The sequence below is a fragment of the Aristolochia californica genome, unplaced genomic scaffold (assembly GCF_029961685.1).
Source record: "Aristolochia californica isolate CCGP_79_NKW_82.1479 unplaced genomic scaffold, dmAriCali1.0.hap1 SCAF_193, whole genome shotgun sequence".
Taxonomy (NCBI): Eukaryota; Viridiplantae; Streptophyta; class Magnoliopsida; order Piperales; family Aristolochiaceae; genus Aristolochia; species Aristolochia californica.
Genome location: NW_027181874.1, coordinates 1 through 13,407, shown reverse-complemented (window position 1 = coordinate 13,407; position 13,407 = coordinate 1). Strand labels below are relative to the sequence as shown.

Genomic DNA, 13,407 nt, shown 5'->3' with positions numbered 1-13,407 from the left:
CGAGGATAGGGTATCCCATAGTTATAGTAGATTTATACACGATCTGCGCAAGAGACAGTTGCTTCTTAACCGTAAAATACTTGCACAAATAGCTATATCAAATAAGAATTGTCTTTACATGATTTCTAATGAAATCCTCAATAAGGAGATTTAAGGAATTCGACGGAATGATTTAACGGAGTTCCCCGGAGAATGAACTCCGGGAAGATAGAATCGAAATTCATATGATAACAGTAGGAATGAATAAACACGCTTCAATAATAAAAAAAAGATTTCTCCCCCCCCATTATTTTTTCTTTTTTTCTTATGACGCGACAATCTAATCTCTCGGCTTTTCCAACAAAACATCAATCGGAGTTTGAGTTCCAATTCGAGTTTTTATTCAATTCGGGTGGTGGGTCTACTTATTTCTGCTTCTAGGGCCGGTAGTTCTAGGGAACTACTCGGCTCTCTCAAATTGTTTCTCATTATTAAGAAAAGGTAATGAAGATAAAATGCGAGCTTGTTTTATAGCGATAGTAATTAATCTTTGTTGTTTCAAAGTCAATCTGTTCACTCTTCTAGATAATATTTTTTCCTTGTTCACTAATAAATTGACTAATTAAGCTCATGTTTCTATAATCAATTCGATCCCCCGATCCAAGTTGGGGGCAAACGCCTACGAAAAGATCGCTTGGATTTACGAAAGGGTCGCTTGGATTTATCCATGGTTTATTTCTTATCTCTAAAATCCTAGTTTATTTCTTCATTCATTTCGGATCCGACCGAAAGAGGACTTGATTTGTTTATTTTATATTATTTTTATATTATAATAATATAATATATGTATATGTTTATTTTCATTTTTATAATTTAAAATATTTATTTTAATATTATATTAATTATATATTAATTATATTATTAATTAAATTAAATTATTTAATTCGATTTTTTTTATTTATTTATTATTTATATTTTTTAGCTTCTTCCTGTTACTTGGAAAAGGGCACTGATGTTCTGCTCAATCTATTTCTTTATCTCCCCATGAATCGTATGCTTGTAACAATAAGGACAGAATTTTCTCAATTCCAATCGACTAGGTGTATTGTTCGATTTTTTTGAGTAATATATCTGGAAATGCCCCTCGATTTTTTATCGAAACCCTTTCGGGCACAACTGGTACATTCCAAAATAACTCTTACCCTGGCTTCTTTACTCTTGGCCATGAACCTCCTTTGGATTTGGATTCACTCAACTCTTCCATTTTCGATCCGAATCCAATAAGAAGAAAGGAACAAAAAAATGGAAGTTGCTAACTTGAAATCCAATTATGAAAGATTTCGTTTCAATCAATAGAGTAATCATAAAATAAGTAATACGATTTTTTCTAACTATCAATAACTATCAACTATTCTCTAATCCCAGTATTTCATTTAATATAATATATTGTATGGTCTCGAACCCCCTGGATCCATATTTCTAGTTCGGCTCTCCCCCTATTAATTCTATCCTGAACCCAAGTTTCGCTGGGATTCATTCAATCCACTTTTATTCTTTTTCTTTCCTTCCTATACTAAAACTAAAAAAATGAAAACGGGAGAAATTAGTCACAGTCATAGAGAGTTTATTCTATCTCTAATCTTTTTCTTCTTTATCCCTTCCCATGTCAATAACTAGAATTAAAAAAAGGGGAATACCAACGCATCGGGGAATAAACGATTGATCTCTATCAATAGACCCGCTAAAGACCCGAACCATAAAGTACTTAGCACAGGTGCCACGGAGAGATATGTCTTTAGATCTCGCATTGAAAATCCTCCTTCTTTATTGTAATACAATTATTACCAGATAGATGATATATAACTCTATTATAACTATAGTTATATAGTTAAAGATCACTTGTATTTGTACGTAGAACCCCTAAAAATGGATATGTAGAATGATCCGGTAGATGAATTGTTCCTAAAATCGAAAAAGATGACCCCCTTCTTTTCTTCCTGAGCATTACCAATAAATATTCATTTACTTATACGTTAGGTTTCATCTGTATATAATTCTCTTATTATATGAGACCAAAAAGAAGAAATGGCAAGATAAATTCTCTTGTATATAGATATAGGAAATAACGATGTGGAAAACAAGACAGGTATTCTCTACAATGACGAATGACGAATGACGCTGTATAATAATGGAAAGGGATGTAGCGCAGCTTGGTAGCGCGTTTGTTTTGGGTACAAAATGTCACGGGTTCAAATCCTGTCATCCCTACCGATTACTTCTCTTACGGGCAGTAATGATGGATCAATTTGGATCGACAAAAATTTGGGGGCATAATCCTTCATTTTCATTATATAATACTTTATGCATGCATATTGGGGGTGGGGGTAAAAAAAAAAAGAGTCCTTCTCTTTACAGTCGTATCTCCTCCCATAAGAAAGCGCTCTTAGTTCAGCTCGGTAGAACGCGGGTCTCCAAAACCCGATGTCGTAGGTTCAAATCCTACAGAGCGTGATTCTGTTCCTGTAATTGGAATGTCGAATTACAATAAAATAAAATAACTTCATTAACTTGAACTGCAACCTGCATTTGACCTCCTGCAGATTTAGGAGGAGGTCAATCAAAAACAAAAAAAGAGATGTTACTCAATTAAAGGTCCAACTGATCGCCGCGTCTGTATTGTAAATACGCAGTTACGAATAATCCGGCCAAAGTAATAGGAATTAGACCTAACACGATTCCAAATAGAAAAACTTCAATCATTTCAAGTTGTTTGAAAGGGGAGAAAAATAGAGGTAATATCTATTAATAAATATTAATCCGAATCGCTCATGAATCTCAATAAACAAGAATTGTCAATCGGCTTCGAAAGGGACTATAGAATACCTGGAATTTCACAGAAATATTCATTTTTTTTGTTCATTCAACTAATTTCAAATAAGTCGTACCTTGCTCAAACCAATCAATAGAGCTGAGGTTATAGTTAAAGCAGCCAGTAGAAAACCGAAATAACTAGTTATAGTAGGCATGAAAGAGCTAAATGAGATACGTTCTTTTTTTTTTTTTTACATATGTTTATAAAGCACTTACCTAAGTTTCTATTTTTGTGAGATATGATGATAAAAAACTACCAATTGACAGAATCGGTTCCAATTGAAAGTTCTTGATTCATAAGCATTCTAGACGGCACTAACAAAGATGGAGTAGCAGAGGTAGAAAAAAAGATTAATTCACCCTCATTAATTCACCCTCTGTGACATCTACCAATCCCGTGATTTCGAATCAACGGATTCCGCGAGCAACTGATGAGTCAAGTATAAACAAGTATAAAGTCAAAATAGCAATTAGAACAGTCCCGTGTCACTTTATTAAAAAAAAAAATTCTTTTTGAGTCACTATGAAAAAAAAGAATTGAATTTGAAAAAAAAAAATTCCATTTTGATCATTTCTTTTCTTTTTCTAAAACCATGAACGGGGAGTTTCTAGATTTTGTACCTAATTGAATTGTGGGAATATGAGAATCTCTTTCATAAATAATTCTAACCCGTCGACTCACATCCTATACTACATACAGAGATAATTTTCTATTGAATGACACGCGGTTCACCATAGCATAGACAAGTAATAAGAAAAGAAGAGAGGAATTATGTACCACTTCTTTTCGATACTGATTGATACAAACAAAGAGCGTTGCTGTGTCAGCAGAAGGATAGTTATACTGATTTGGTCTACTCTAAATACGCCTTCGGTACAATATTGACGATCTTACAAAGATTAAATATCAGTAGTTTTCCATTTACTGATCCCATCTTTTGCGGAATCGATCCCCCTTTGACTGTACAAGAATATGTGGAGCTCAGCATGTCTGGAAGCACGGGAGAACGTTCTTTTGCTGATATTATCACCAGTATTAGATACTGGGTCATTCATAGTATTACTATACCTTCCCTATTCATTGCGGGTTGGTTATTCGTCAGCACTGGTTTAGCTTACGATGTCTTTGGAAGTCCTCGGCCAAACGAGTATTTCACAGAGAGCCGACAAGGGATTCCATTAATAACTGGCCGTTTTGATCCTTTGGAACAACTCGATGAATTTAGTAGATCCTTTTAGGAGGCCTCAATGACCATAGATCGAACCTATCCCATTTTTACAGTGCGATGGTTGGCTGTTCACGGACTAGCTGTACCTACCGTTTCTTTTTTGGGGTCAATATCAGCAATGCAGTTCATCCAACGATAAACCTAATCCGAATTATAGAGCTATGACACAATCAAACCCGAATGAACAAAATGTTGAATTGAATCGTACCAGTCTCTACTGGGGGTTATTACTCATTTTTGTACTTGCTGTTTTATTTTCCAATTATTTCTTCAATTGAGAGAAAGAAGTATAGTAAGAGTAAGTAGGAATTCTTTTATCCGATTCGGAAGGATATCATCCTCATAATTATCCATGACTGTTTATGTCTATAGCATGACCACTTGATGAAATGCGGAGGAAAGTGGGGTAAATGGCCGATACTACTGGAAGGATTCCTCTTTGGTTGATAGGTACTGTAACTGGTATTCCTGTGATTGGTTTAATAGGTATTTTCTTTTATGGTTCATATTCTGGATTGGGCTCGTCACTATAGTAATCGGATGAACCAGATTGTAGACATGAAAAAGTAAGAACTCAACAGGACCTTGCTCCTCGAATCAGACAAACAAAGAGGAGCAAGGTCCTGTTGAGTTCTTACCCTTCGAGCGAGACATTCATTCATTCCATAACATAAAAAAGTTGTAAATTTTAATTGTAAATTAATTCAGTCAATATAATCATATTATTTTTTCGTAGAAATGACAAAATGGGTCCTTTGCTCCCATCCCAAGTTTCAAACCACTGCGTTCTTTCCCTTATGATGATGCTTTTGAAGAATTGAATCCATTGATTCATAATATTCGACCCCCATGCAGACTCCTCCGAAGCAAGAAGAAAGAAGGAATTAATTGATTTCCTGGATGCCACAATATTATTTCTACGGATGAGACATCCTTTCTATACCACTTGAACCTTACTTCAGAAAAAGAAAAAAAAAATTCAAAGTGCTTAATGTTCCCCGAAGAAACCAGAAATCTTTAATTTTTTTGTATATAAAAAAATCATTATTTTTAATATCTCATCACGGCGAAAACCCCCCCCCCCCCCCCTTTTTTTTTTTCATTTAGAAATTCTTCGGTTCGTTCCAATACACCTGGACAAGAAAATAGTAATCTTTAACGAACTAAATCAGGAATCATTATTATTTCCACACAAGAAAAGGAATTTTCTACCTTTCTCTTGTGTGGAAAATTAGGAAGACGAGTAACCCCTCCTAGAATCATTTGTCCCTTTCATTTATACCTTGCCTTATATTTTCCTTCTACTTAAATGCTAAATGCTATATTATCCATTAGAATTCGATTCTATTAGGTACAATAGAATAAAATAATATTGATGCATTGCAGAGCATTTACAACCCGGCAATAGGAGGCCTAGCATAGTCACAACACTCCAATCTTGATCGAAAAAAGATATATCTAGTTTTACTAGTAACTAGACTCGCGAGCGTATACAAGGAATTACCAACATCTCTCAGAAAAAGAGTGTAAACAAAATAAGCAAAAAGAAAAAGGGCCTTTCTCTTTTTTTGGATCATACATAATTGCAATTGCATCGATTAATCAAAATTCGACTCTTTTTACCAACTTGATGAATCCGGGAATCTAGAAATTCATTTCAGACAATTGAACCTTCTCAAACTGTTTCTTTTTAAGAACCAAAAAGATTTGTGCCAGAGTAACAGATGCCAAGAAGAACAACAAACCTTGGACACGTAATGGATCTTGAAGTACTATTTCTGCATCTCCCTGACCAAACCCCCCCACATTAGGATTACTTGTTAATGGTTGATCAAGCTTGATGGATTCACCCTCCGAAACAAGAAGTTCTGGTCCTGGAGGTATAATATCAACCACTTGATGTCCGTCCAACGCATCAACTAGGGTTATTTCATATCCCCCTTTTTCTTTACGTACTATTCTGTTTACTATACCCGCTGCTGTGGCATTATAGACTGTATTATTACTCTTGCTCCCGTCGGGATAAATCTGACCCCTTCCTCTGTTCCCACCTATGTATATGGGATACTTTAAGAAGTGAACGTCTTTTTTAGTAGCAGGGTCCGGGGACAAAATGGGAAAGACAATTTCACTATATTTCTGACCAGGAACGGGACCTATCACAAGAATATTTCTTTTATTGGGGCGATAGCTCTGAAAAGACAAATTGCCCATCTTTTCTTTCATCTCAGGAGAAATACGATCGGAAGGAGCTAATTCGAATCCTTCGGGTAAAATAAGAACAGCCCCCACATTCAAAGACCCTTTTTTCCCATTAGCAAGAACTTGTTTCAGTTGCTTATCATAGGGGATTCTTACAACTGCTTCAAATACAGTATCAGGAAGCACAGCTTGTGGAACCTCAATATCCACGGGCTTATTAGCTAAATGGCAATTGGCACATACAATACGCCCTGTTGCTTCTCGTGGATTTTCATAACCCTGCTGCGCAAAAATAGGATATGCATTTGAAATAGATGTCCGAGTAATTACATATATCACGATCAATACAGAAATAGATCGAGTCATCTGTTCCTTTATCCAAGAAAAGGTATTTCTATTTTGCATGGTCCAATCATTGATCCCTTAAATTTCTACAATAAATTAGGTAGGTAGCTAGTCTAGTTCCCTACCCACGATTCTGCCATTGTACTGGAATATAGGAGGAGTCGAACCCCCTGCACGGGTAGAAGTATAAAGTGAGTCAGATTAAAAAAAAAAGGTTTGTTTATGTACGAAGTAACATTATGATCTGATTGATAGCCGCGGGTCAAATGAATTCTTCATTCATTCATTGAATGATAAATCACTACAAGTGAAGGTGATACCCGATTTAAATAATGGAAGATCAAATATTTCAAAATTGTATCTAGAATAACTGGAAAAGTGGAAACAAGACCAGATATAATTTGATCGTTATAAGCAAAGCCAAAATCTTTGTAGACCGAACCGATCATTAGTTCCCAACCATGGGGCGAGTGGAATCCGATACATAAATCAGTTAATAAAAGAATAGAAAAAGCTTTTATTGTGTCGCTTAAGTTATATAGGAATTCCTGAATCCAAGAATTAAGAATGACAAGTTCCTCATTACCCAGAATAGAATAACCACTTAGAATAGCGAAACAGATTATATTTGCCGAGAAGTGCAAAATAATATGGATATTATTTTCATTGTATATTTTGACCAATTGTATCGTTTCTTTGTGGATTCCTATATGAAGCTTTTGTATCTGTGTCTCCGGGTACTCCTTTATCATTTCATCCAAATGAAATAGTTCTTCTAATTCTATGAATCTTTCTAGAATGTTCTTCTCTTGAATATCATTCAAAAAAGTTTCGGATTGCCTGGTATTCCACCAATTAATAACCCAGGGCTCTAGACTTTTATTAAATGAAAGAGAGATCCACCACGGCAAAAATACTATAGATACAAGATATGGGAGAGGGGTCAATGCTTTTTTTTTGACACTTTTTGTTCTGTGAATTGTTAATGAACCTACTTCATTCGTCGACTCCGTCTGATATTTCTATGAAGCATGAGTTCTATAACAAGGTATGTAACCTATGGATCCGTCTTTTTTTATTTGATTATTTGAATTCTTTATTTAGTCTTTGAATCTAGAAGGGGTATAGAAATGGAAGTTAGAATTAAAGATAAAAAGTCTGCCCCAAATGAATAAATGAGTAAGTTCCCAGATATCTCAGATATCTAAATTGGTCAAATTACACCAATTGAATTGCATCTTCATTTGTTTCTTTCGATGAGTGCCCGAAAGACCCAATTCACACTTCAAGTAATGAGTATTAGTCGGGTTTCGAGACGAAAGAACTCCCCTTGGATCAATCAATTATTCCAAAATGTTTCACTAGATGCCCGCACCGCGGGAATAATTGAGGGGATATTTCTGAAGAATATTGATGGTGAAATCAAAAATGTGTGGGAAACCCGAGATAAATTGGATGTTTATGAAAGATGCAATCCTTTTCAAGGAGCAAAAGAAAGGATCAAAATCGATTGAAAAAAAGAGAGATAATTTACATCCGTCTGTATCTAACGTATCAATTCAACGAAATATTGGGTCTAAAAATAAAAATTCTGTACTGTATTCCGAAATGTTCTGTTCTGATATGTATGATGAATACATACTTACTAGACTTGTTACTAGTCTAACATAACAGAATTGGGTTGAGTCCCATATGCATAAAGCATAAAAAATAGTTTTGGTGAACAACAATTTAATTATTATGGTTGTTCCATATACGTCCACCTGTTTTATTCTATGGGCCACAGTGACAGTGGTATTAGACCAGAATATAATGGGGAAATAGAATATAACGTGTTTTGCTCGAATCAACACCTTGAAAGAAACTTCAGTTCAGTTAGATTCTATTATCAGTTAGATTCTATTATATTAAAGGTTAAAGGGGATTCCTGCCTTTCTTATCTCATGCCGGGAAAGCATTCATTATTCAATTCATTTCAAAATACTTCAATTGGTACGCGCAAGAAATAGGCCGATTCAGCAGCTTTTTGTTCAATTTCTCGTGGAGTCAAATTCTCATCCGTACGAGTCAAGGGAATGGCTCCCTGGCCTCTAATTTCCATATAAAGGACACGGCGAGGATAAAGACCCCCTTTAACTTCCATTCTGATTGACTGGATATCTCTCATAAGGAATCGTAGAAAAACGCGGCGATTTTTTCCAGGAAATCCCCAACGAAAAATACACACTATTCCTTCTTTTCTATCGAATCGATCATAACCACTACCTACATTCCACAAAATTGTGGACCACAAATAGGAACTAATGAACAGACCGGCTATTCCATAGAAAGCCATCACGATCCCTTGAGGGAAAAAAATTATTTGCTGAGACGGAAACAAAGATATGAGATTCCGACCAAGATAACTGGAAGTTCCAACCAATAAGAATGCTAGTGAGCCTAAAAAGAGGATACAGGCCCAGCAGAAATTACTTATTTTTCGAGACCCTGTTATAAGTTCTATCCATATACGTTCTGATCGCCAGTTCATATTAGATCCAGTTGCATTCTATTGGAATTGAGAGAATAGGCCAAATGAATTTAAATTTGACTTTACTATTTTTTTTGTCCCGAAGTAACTCTCATCAACTAGCACTATTATGATGTGAACCCTTAGGGGTAATTCATCAAATTGGGTAGATGTAAAATAATAACATCTTCTTCATACGATCCCACAATGTATATCTACATAACATATAGATACATTGACTTTCCATTTTTCCACTGATGTATTTTTTCTTAAAAAAAAGCTATACTGCATATATATGCATTTTTTCATATATCATGTATCCGCATGCATAAGATTTTTTTTTTTTTTGTGTTCGAAAGGAACCATATCCAGACCAGACGTGGTACCATATTCTACTAAATAGATATCTGTATTATGATCCAAGTCCAAGTGTTGATTGATTAGATTTGGTCCCACTGAACCTAAACAATCTTGTTTTTTTGAACATGAAGAGATAAAGACGCCATTGCAATTGCCGGAAATACTAGGCCTACTAAAGGCACAAAAAAAGAGGGAAAGTTTAAATCTGTCATAGAATGGGTACCCCGATTTAATATTTGTACCTCTTATAAAGATATAATAAAATAAGTATGTGAATTAAATTATAAGTATTATATATATATTATAAGTATTATTAAGTATATAATAAGAAGTACAACAAATGTAGAACTAAATAAGCGTGTTTATACGACTCCACACGAAATACATATAATCCGCTTTATTATTGTATTGTATTGTTGTTCTTGTGCCCTTAATCTTCTAATAAAGAGTTTCTTACGAGTTACTGAAGGGTTTGTTAGGATTCGACCCGACAGGGATTCATAGTACAATACAAAATGTGGGTTCTCGGGAGATATAGAAATCTGAAGGAAATATAGAAAGATGCAACACTTTGATTATAGGATTATAGATTTTATCTATATTCCATATATTAATATAATACTATTAATTTAATTAATAGTATTAATGTAATGGTAATGCGTAAGAAGTAATAAAAAACATGGAATTCTTTTGATTTTTTATTTTCATTTTGAAATTCTATTCCACGAAAGCAAGAATTCACTCTTTTCTCCTGTTGAAAGAGGGTTACTGATTAGTAATCAGTAATAGGGGTAGGAAAAAAAAATAGATTAGATCCGTACAAAAGAATGAAAAGTCATTATCTGAAACTTCTGATTCTAGAACTGAACTTATGTCACCAAAGAAAACTCCATTCTTCTTATTGTGACTTTGATTCCAATAAACTAAAGTTCGTTACAAATAATTGAGATTAGTGTTTTGAATTTTGATTCAAGGGAAAGAAGCCATGTAGCTGAAATAACTCACTCAGAACGCCCTTTAAAGGATTACGCGGTACGATTAGGTCGAATAAGCCCTTAGAGAATAAATACTCAGCACCTTGTGAACCGTCGGGTACTGTCTTATTCAATGTTTGTTCAATTACTCTTTTACCCGCAAATGCAATGTAGGCATTTGGTTCGGCAATAATGATATCTCCGAGCATACCAAAACTGGCTGTTACTCCACCGGTTGTAGGGGATGTAAGGATTGATACATAGAATAACTTTCTAGTTGATTGATAATCATATGAAGCAGAAGATATTTTAGCCATTTGCATCAAACTCAAACTTCCTTCTTGCATGCGTGCTCCTCCAGAAGCACACACCATAATAACAGGTAGAGATCTATTAGTAGCATACTCGATCAAACGGGTGATTTTCTCGCCTACTACGGATCCCATACTACCCCCCATGAAGTGAAAATCCATAACCCCAATTGCTATAGGAATGCCATTTAGTTGACCTATGCCTGTTTGAACAGCCTCAGTTAAACCTGTCTTTCTTTGATAAGAATCGATACGATCCTTATAAGGTTCCTCTTCCGAGTGAAATTCAATGGGATCGATAGAGACCATGTCCTCATCCATAGGTTCCCAAGTGCCCGGATCAATCAAAAGTTCAATTCTATCTGAACTGCCCATTTTCAAATGATATCCACATTGTTCACAAATATTCATTTTTGATCGAAAAAATTTCTTATAATTTAATCCATAACAATTTTCACATTGAACCCATAAATGTTTGTATTTTGATTTATATCGAAATCATTAGATCTTCCTCTGATGTTGAAATCACTGTCATTACCGCCAGTTCTTATACTAGAACTCTCACTGTCATTACCACTTAAACTTTCACTAAAAATGTAACCATAAATGTCACTATCACTGTCATTATCGTTACCACTTGAAATGTCACTATCAATACTGATATCAGAACGAAGATAACTATCAATGCAACTATTAATGTGATTATTCCAATCATATTTAGTATCATACATGTAACAATCATAGTCGCGATTGTCATTCTTAGTCCCGCTATTCAGATAACTAGAAAAATAACTTTCTAGTTCACTCAAAAAAGAACTCTCATTGTCAATCTCAAAAATCCGATTTTCAATATCAAAATATACGGAATAACTGTCACCATTACTATCCCTAACTAAAAAAGTGTCATCAGAGATGAAACTCCAAATGTCCCTGGCGCCGAATAAATGATCAACATGACTGGAACTCAAAATACCACTATCACTCCAACTATGAATGTTTTTATCCGTATCATTTATAATGGGGTCCTCACTTCCATTGGTATTTCCAATAGGATGACCAAGGCTACCCCTTGATTTACTTAGCCCACGCCAGTGTTCTAACTCCCCGTTAGACAACATCGAATTGAACCACCACTTTTCCATAGAGCCTTCCTGCCCCCTATTTGAATGAAAATACAATAGATGAATAGTCATTCTATGAATAATCAGTTTACTATTTTATTTCTTATCTGAACAAGCATATAGGTTCAATCACTAGAATCATTAACTAATGACGAGTAAGAGTAAGTATTGAAATAAATTCTTTTTTTGTGGGAATTTAATTCGGGGTATCAATTTACTTATATATTATATGATATATGATGGAACCCCTTCTTCAATTAGAAATATAAAGAGAGAAAGAGAGGTTTCTCCCATGTTGTGTACAAATTCTCATCGAAAAGATAAATATTTCTTCCCCATGAAGCATTTTTTTTTTTTTTTCGTATAATCTCGTATGTATAAGAGAATAATAAGTTTCTATTGCAACACGGAATGAAAAAGACAATATACAGGATGGGTAGAAGGAGTTGTGACCCTTTACTTGCTTGATTTATGGTCCGAAGCTACGGGATCTACGGGATATAATATAATATAAAATGATCCACCAATCCTAAGGATCCATAGGATTCATTATGGACCCCACGATAGAAGCATTGAGTTATTTAGCCTTAGCCTTAGATCTTATCGTGGGTTTCTACCTTGTATATTATATATTAATTTAAGGCAAGGTATACACATATTGATATATGCAAGATAGAGGCAATGGGATCTTTATTCTTTATTCGGCTCAATCCTTTTAATAAAAGATTGGGCCGAGTTTAATTGCAATTAGGGGAACAAACGAGAATTACTGGATTACAGGGTATCCATTGCCGGGAATTCGAATTTGATCTCCTTCCATACTTCACAAGCAGCCGCTAGTTCAGGGCTCCATTTGGCAGCTTCACGGATAACTTCATTACCTTCACGAGCAAGATCGCGCCCCTCATTACGAGCTTGTACACACGCTTCTAAAGCCACCCTATTAGCTACTGCACCAGGTGCATTTCCCCAAGGGTGTCCTAAAGTTCCTCCGCCGAACTGTAGTACGGATCATCCCCAAAGATCTCGGTCAGGGCAGGCATATGCCAAACGTGAATACCCCCGGAAGCCACGGGCAAAACACCTGGAAGAGAGACCCAATCTTGAGTGAAATAAATACCGCGACTTCGGTCTTTTTCAACAAAATCATCACGTAGTAAATCAACAAACCCAAAGTGATTTCCCGCTCCCCTTCCAATTTACCTACTACGGTACCGGCGTGAATATGATCTCCACCGGACAAACGTAATGCTTTTGCAAGTACCCGGAAGTGCATACCATGATTCTTCTGTCTATCAATAACTGCATGCATTGCGCGATGGATGTGAAGAAGTAGGCCATTGTCTCGGCAATAATGAGCCAAGCTAGTATTTGCGGTGAACCCTCCCGTTATGTAGTCATGCATGACAATAGGAGCTCCCAATTCTCTGGCAAATACGGCCCTTTTGATCATTTCTTCACATGTACCCGCAGTTGCATTTAAGTAATGTCCTTTGATTTCACCTG

The 13,407-nt window shown here is 35.4% G+C and overlaps 2 non-coding genes across 2 annotated transcripts; both read left to right on the top strand.

The window, feature by feature from the left end:
* The first annotated feature begins 2,173 nt into the window (after positions 1-2,173).
* TRNAP-UGG (transfer RNA proline (anticodon UGG)) lies at positions 2,174-2,247 on the top strand. Its single transcript has one exon. It is a non-coding gene; the product is annotated as a tRNA-Pro (tRNA).
* Positions 2,248-2,416: 169 nt separating this feature from the next.
* TRNAW-CCA (transfer RNA tryptophan (anticodon CCA)) lies at positions 2,417-2,490 on the top strand. Its single transcript has one exon. It is a non-coding gene; the product is annotated as a tRNA-Trp (tRNA).
* Positions 2,491-13,407: the final 10,917 nt, after the last annotated feature.